Source organism: Phodopus roborovskii, unplaced genomic scaffold (genome assembly GCF_943737965.1).
Source record: "Phodopus roborovskii unplaced genomic scaffold, PHOROB, whole genome shotgun sequence".
Taxonomy (NCBI): Eukaryota; Metazoa; Chordata; class Mammalia; order Rodentia; family Cricetidae; genus Phodopus; species Phodopus roborovskii.
This window is the reverse complement of record NW_026125937.1, coordinates 194,525-202,290: the sequence shown is the minus strand read 5'-3', so window position 1 is coordinate 202,290 and position 7,766 is coordinate 194,525.

Genomic DNA, 7,766 nt, shown 5'->3' with positions numbered 1-7,766 from the left:
ATTAGGCAGAAGAATTCTGCTGTAAACACACACACACACACACACACACACACACACACACACACACACACACTGTCATAGACAGACTATTGAGCACTGTCCAGAGATTCTGCTCCTGGGAGAATTGCCTAGGTATATTTTTTCATAAAGCAAAATCAATGTGGGTAAACACAAATACCATATGTTGGGGACCTTTGGAAAAGCAGATGAAGGAGGAGGATGAAAGACAAGAGTGAAGACCTTGGAAATGGTCCAAAAGAAGCATTGATATGACCATCTATGAACCACCATAGGCCATGCCTAAAGGAGTCTTGTGCCAACCAGGAGGTAGATTGGGTTCAAAACAAACCGCTGGCATCTCCAAGTCTCTCTGTGCCTTTGTTCTCTTCATTTACACCTCACTAGGCAACCCCTCTTTTCTTCTGTGGTTTCCCTCACTTCCTGCCTTTTTCTTTTAGCCACCACTCAGCTCTGAGTTGAATAATTAATTTAGGACATGTTCAGGGTTTTGTTTTTTTTTTCCAAATGTTTTGCAATAATATTTTAATGCTTTTGTTCTCTGTGACTAGAGGGTTGGTGGCTTGGTATGACTGTCCCAATTTTTAAGGCAGGAAAAATAAGGGTAATGGATCAAATGAAATGGCAGAGATAAAAGAACTGAGACTAACACCAGCTACTTTTTACCCTGGCAACTGAGATAATGCAAGAGCTGGATTGCAGTAATTACTGGGGAAAGAATTGGAAGGCATCACTCTTTGTGATTCTCTTGTAATGAGTGTGGCAACAGACAAGATGGCTGTTGCCAGTTTTTAATTCAATGGAAATTTTGAACATATTTCTTATTTCTTTGCCACACCCCCAGGTTTATCATGCACAAGAGGGAGATAATACAATAATTAGTGTGTACCTTATAGTCACTGTAAGGATGAAGTGACTTAAAACTTGTCAAATAGAGTAGCATGTGTCATCTAATAAGAATCCGTTGCATTCATGATTATTATAAACACAATTTATTTTAAGGTGACAACCTCTATGTTCAAATATTCGAAAATATGTGTATTCACACTGCCTAGATGAAAAAGAATTATTTTTGCTTTTCTGAAAATTTTATCAGGATGACAAAATAACAGATGGAGTCAGTGAATGAGTGGACCAGTGTTCTCCCTGGATGACTTGGAAATTAAACCCTTATTTGAGGCTAAATAACCTCAATATATTAGGGTTTGGTATGCTTCTAGGGTGAAGAAACCCAAGCAATGCAGATACCATCTTCACTGTTATCTCTCATCATATCAGAAGTCATTTCACAGCCACTATGGATCCAGGGCTATATTGTCATCAGTCCTTTATATACCACCCAAATTTATCTGTGACCACTATAAGGCACTCAATGCTTTGTGTCATCTTTCATATATAAGCCCTTATTCATACATCTCCTTCCATGTTATAAACTAACAAGTTCATGGTTTTGATTTTTGATTCCTTGCTCTTTCTGTCCTGTCAAAACTTTTGCACAGTGCCCATTTGAATTTGGCTTTCCTAGAGCTCTCTTAAGCACATCATATGTATCTTATCTACTGGGTTTTGTAGAAATTATCATCATGGTCTCCCTCAAATCTAGACCTTGCACATTTATTTGTTTTTATATTTCTATTATTTATTATCATTTTTGTTGTACCAAGCATTGAGCCTAGGGCCTTGTACATACTAATCAAGGCCTTTAATTTAGTTACAACATCAGTGCTTGTAATTTGGGAACATCAACAGGAACAAACAAAACCAAGAGTAGATAAAACTGTTCTCTGCAACCAAAGTACTAGGCAGGACCAAAGTGCTAGGCAGTTATGCCTAACAGGACAGAACCTTTCAAAAAGAATTACTCTGTTCCAGCTGAACAGCACAGAAAGAAACACGGTCTCCTTGCCTTCTCAAAAAAGTCACCAGAAAAGACCAGGTGAGGAGACTGGGCATATATTATTCATAGTCATAATGAGGCCTTTCAGCCACCCAGAATAGTGTCAGAAGAGGCTGAGGAAGAGGTCAAAACATTATCCCTGGATGAGGCACTTTCTCTATCCATTGGGTGGTGCCAGGGAAGGCTTTCTTGCCACCAAATGGTAATAAGACTTCCCATCCAGGAAAATGGGGGCTACAAGGACAGTTTGAAATTCCCTCAGATGACAGCACTAGGAACCCTGGATTTCTATGCTTCTCTGGCAGAAACAGTGATCGTCCATCCAACTTCTCTTCCAGAGCAATATCAGAAGAATCCAGCTGAAACAGAAGTTTTAAATAAAATCAACAGTTGAGATGGCAGAGTTGTTAGGATTAAAAACAGCTTTCATAAAAATGCCTCGCTGGGCAATTACAAATATAATTGAAGCAAGTTAATAAAATACAATGTCTAAGCAAAGAAGAAACAAATGGAAATTATAGATCTAAAAATACAATAACCAAAATAGTGCATTTTAATAAGTGAATACAAAAACAAAATTGAGAAGAAGAGGATATAACCAGCATAGTTAAGAAAAAAAAGAACAATAAAAGATTAAAAAATGTGGAAAACAGAAAAGAAATATAAACTATAAACATGGTTAGAACTGCATTTAAAGAAGAGATCCAGTATCTGGGTCATGAAAATCTTGGAAGGAGAGGGAAAATTGATGGAACTGAAAAGTATGTATCTATCTGAAAGAATGGCTAAAGGAAATGCTTTCTTGTTGTTCAATAATTTTATACATGCATATAATGTATTTTGATCAAGCCAACCCTTTATGCTGACCTCTCCAATTCCTTTCCTAGTCCTGCAACTGCTCTTTCTTATACCCCCTGTGTCCACTTTGTGCTTCCAGTAGGTACATAGGCATAGAACCATCTCTTTCTGAAACTTGGGTAATCTTTCAGAGCCCACATTCCTGAAGAAAATATACTGTCTTTCCCCCAATAGCCAAAAATTGCCAATAGATTCTCAGCTAGAGGTGAGCCCCTGCCAAATCTATGCTGGGATTTTGGCTGGCTGCATCTTTTGCAGGCATACAATCACAGCCACTGTGAGTTCATGTGTGTGATGACTCTGTCATGTCCAATAAATACTGTTTCCTTGTAGGTGTCCACTTCTTCTGAATCTTAGAATCTTTCCATGTCATCTCCTACAATTATCCTTAAGCCTTGGTGGAAAGGGCTGTGATGCCCATGTATGTCCCATTTGGAAATAAGCACTCCACAGTCTCTTATTCTCTGCCCAGGGAACAGTTGTAAGTCTTTGTATCAGTCCCCATTAGAGGAGCAAAAAAGAAGCCCCTCTGATGAGAATGGAACAGTGCATTAATCTATGCATCATGATAAGAACTTAAGGGCAGTTTAAGACTATACCCATTTTGCAGAATAAGCATATTAGGTTCTCCCCTGTAGCCTACAACCTAGCCCTCCATGGGTGTTTGGCCCAATTAATGGAACTAGGAATGTGCTCCATCTTGTGGAGCAGGCCTTATCTCCAATCAGAAACTGGCTGGTTACTCCCGTAACACTCTTGCTGCTACTGTACCAGTTGGCATATCTTGCCAATCTCGAGTTATTGTTATTGTAGCTCACAGAGTTCACAATCTGGTAAAAACCTTCCAGCACTGTGAAAGCTACCCCATGGGAATGAATCTTTCAGCTTGACTTCGTCATGTCTTATGACTGCAATATGTGGTGTCTTCGGCAAAATTGTCTTACAATCAAGTTCTGGAGGGGTGTCACGAGCAATGGCAATAGGCTATAATGTTGGAGGGTATCTACAGAACCCCACTGACCTACAATTCAAAAAGTTGTAACCTATACCTGGCACTTAGTTTTTTATTTGATAGCTTTTGCAGTCTAGGGGAGGCACTGTTCCCTCCCCCGTCATAGGGTAACTCCACTTATTTTTCTATTATATGTGTATATATTTTAGGAAGCATCTATAATAGTAGATTTTGTTATGGCTTTTCAACAGTCTTTAGTATTAGTTACCCCTCCCCATATTTGGCCTATACTCTGCCTCCCCATCCCACACCCTAAAGGAAGTTCTTTAACAGAAAGGAAACAATGAAAGAATAAAGAACAACAGAGTAAAAAGCAAGTAAATACATTTTACTTCTCCTTAGTTTTCTGAATTATATTTTAAACAAAATGTTATACTGCATTATGTATTTCTAAATTAGAATAGAAAAATATTTTATGTAATTATATTTATAAACAGGAAACTAGGAACACATAAAGGGAAATACAAGTTCTGTGCCCAGTTGAACTGGTCAAATATGCAGTAAACTCTGATAAATTATATATCTATAATGTAACAACTAGAGAAATCATGAAAAAAAAGCTATACAGGAGTATATTCTCCAAGACACCTTGAATAAATCATAATTCATATCTAAAAGTGTTCAAATCACCTACATGAAGGCAGAGTATTTCAAATAGAGCATTTACATCAAAAAGAAAAAAAAAACTCTCAATTCAGTTACATAACTGCTCACTACAAGAACTTAGAAAAAGAAGTGCAAAAGAAAGCCACAGCAAGCAAAAAGCAGGAAACAATAGACATAAATGATCGATGGGATTGACAACTGAAAAACAACAGCGAAATCAATCAATGGAACAAAAAGTTTGTTTTGCTGAAAGAAATCAACAACATTGACAAAATTCTAGCAAGACTAACAAATATAAAAGAATTAAGATACAAATTGCCATTATTAGGCATTAGACCCTCAGACATCAAAGGGATAATAAAGCAACACCAGGAAAACTCTCCAGTCATAAATCCAACAACTTAAATGATATGGAGTATGTTCTTAAAAAGTGAAAACTACAATGACTATTCAATAGGACATTGATTATTTGAATAGTTCTATAACCACAAAATTGCACTCCTAATTGTATTTATTTTCTATTTGTTCACTTGCTGTTTCAGAATTTTATACTCGGGAACTGGATTTATATACCATTTCTACTCCCCTTTCTCTGTCTCCAACTTTTCCTGTGTCTCTTTCACTCTCCCTCAAATGTATGATCTCTCTTTTAAAGTTAATATTAATACACATATGTATACATATACAAACACATACATATATGTATATATCATGTCCAAAGAGTTTTTCCATAACTAAATCATTTCATTAGTGAATCTTTCTGAGTATTTAGAGAATCAAAACAACTCTAGGACCATCAAGATGGCTCAGAAAGTAAAGGTGCTTGCAGTTGAGCCTGTTAACCTGAGTTTGAGAACCAGGGCCCAAATGGTAGCAGCAGACAACCAACTTCTGTGACTTCCACAAGCTTACTGTGGCATGCACTGTCCCTATCAGCAAATGACACAATTAAGTAAGTGGTTAATACCACAAAATTTCCAAAACACTTTAAATAAATGAATAAATCTCAATTCTTCTACTATACATTAGCAGTTAAAATCGAGTTTTAAAACACTATTTCTAGGCACTAAATGTGTAAGATTTCTATGCTGAGAAAATAGAAAATGACAGTCTTACAAGAAATAAGCTATACATAAATAGATATACCATGCCCCTGGATTGAAAGACTTGGCACAGAAAAAGATTATTTATTCCTAAAAAAGGGAAAAGCTGGTCTCATAATATTCCTCTCAAAATCTCAAAAAGATCATCTTTGGGGTTATGGACAAGATTCTTCTAACAAAGGAACTATGCTACCTAAAATACTTGGGGAAAGAAGAGAAAAGATGTTAAGACATATAAATTACTTTATTCATTGTTGTGATCAAATACTTGACAAGAAGCAACCTAATGAGGGAAGAATTTTGTTTTGGCTCAAAATTCATAGGAATATAGCCCATTATGGTGGGGAAATAATGGCAGCAGGGGAAATGTAGGTCAGTTGGTCACATTGCCTCCACCTACGAAACACAGTATAATGAACTCCAATGCTCAGAGAATTCTCTCCTTCTCATCCCATTTAAGGCCCTAGCCCACTGAATGGTGTCATGTACATTTAGGATGAGTCTTTCTACCTTAATCAACTTTCTCTAGACGCTCCCTCATAGCCATGCTTAGAGATTTGTTTCCTACGTGATTCTAAAGCCAGTCAACTTGACAATCGAGATGAACCATCACAAAGGAATAACCTTAATGTTAGTACTTGCTGAATAGATACTGCTGTTTAACCAGTGTGGTTTGTTAGAAGGACAGGCACGTAGAACCCCGAAAGAAACTTACACTGAAGTGCCCAGCTGATTTTCAACACTGCCAAAATAATGAAAAGGAGAAAGAATCTCTTTCAACAGGTGGAACTCATGCAGTTTGATGCTGATAAGAAAGAAAAATTAAAGAACTTTGACTTAAAATTCAAGTATTACACAGAAATTGACTCTAAATAGGTACCAAAGGTGTGCAAAATGTAAAAGTACAGCACATTTAAGAAAAAACATAAACATAGCATAAACTCTATAGGATCTAGTTAAGCATCAAAGATAGGATCCATAAAAGTAAAACTGATGAATTGGGCCTTGTATTAATCAGAGTTCTCTTAGTAATAGAATTGAAAAACAGTTAACTAATGTATAATATAGGAAGATGGATGGTAGCCTTTTCACTGTTGGCCAAATTGTCAGTTGGGGTCAGTCTTGTAGGTCTCTGGATATTTCTCTAGGTTTAGTTTTCTCCTCAAACCTACAATGGCTCCCTCTTTTATGCTCTCTCTCTCTCTCTCCCTCTCTCTGTCTCTGTCTCTTCTCTCATCTATTCCTCCCCTCCCCCGACTCAATCATAAATGTCTTTCCCTGATAATGAGATCGATGACTAACTTGTCCACCATCATGGAGCTCTCATCTAGTAGCTGATGGAAACAGAAGCAGACACCCACAGCTAAACACTGAGCCAAACTGGAATCCAGATGCAGAGAGGGAGGACAAGACCAGGCTTCAAAAACACATAGAGACAGCTGACCTGAACAAGGAGGAGCTAATGGGCCCCCCAGACTGATAGCTGGGAATCCAGCATGGGACTGACTCAGAACCCATGAACATGGGTCTCAGCTGGAGGGCCTGAGAAGTCTGGGGGACCTCAGACAGTGGAGCCAGAATGTATTCCTGGTGCACGAAGGGACTTTGGGGGCACATCCCCCATAGAGGGATACTGCCTTCGACTAGAGACAGAAGAGAGGGCCTAGTCCCTGCTTTAAATGACTTGACAGATTTGGATGGCCCCTCCAGGAGGGCATTGCCTTATATGTGGAGTGGGGGGGAATGGGAGGGGAGGATGGTCAGGGAGGCATGAGAGGGTAGGAGAGAAGGAAAAGGGAGGTAGGAAGGGAGAGAGGGAGAGAGAACTGGGATCGATATGTAAAATAAAAATAAAATAAGAAAAAGAAAGATGGATGGATGGATGGATGGATAGATGGATAGATAGGGATTTATTAGAGTACCTTACAAGCTGAGTGTGCTTGGAACAGTTCAACAATGGCTGCCTTCTGAAAGAAAGGCCAAGAATGTGGTAGTTGCTCAGTCCATTAGACTGGATGTCTCAGCAGTCCCAATCTGGTGCTAGAGTCCCACAATGGTCCTAAAGAACTGCCAGTTTTCAGTAAACACTGTAATACTGAAGGAGTACATTCTAACAACAGTAAAAGAATGGCTCAGGATAGATAGACTTGCCAGTGACAGTGAGAGCAAGCATGCAGAAAGCACAAACTACCTTCTTTCATGTCCTTTAATGTGGGCTGTCACTTGAAGGAGTGGCTCATATTTAGGGTGAATCTTCTGGCCTCAAATGATC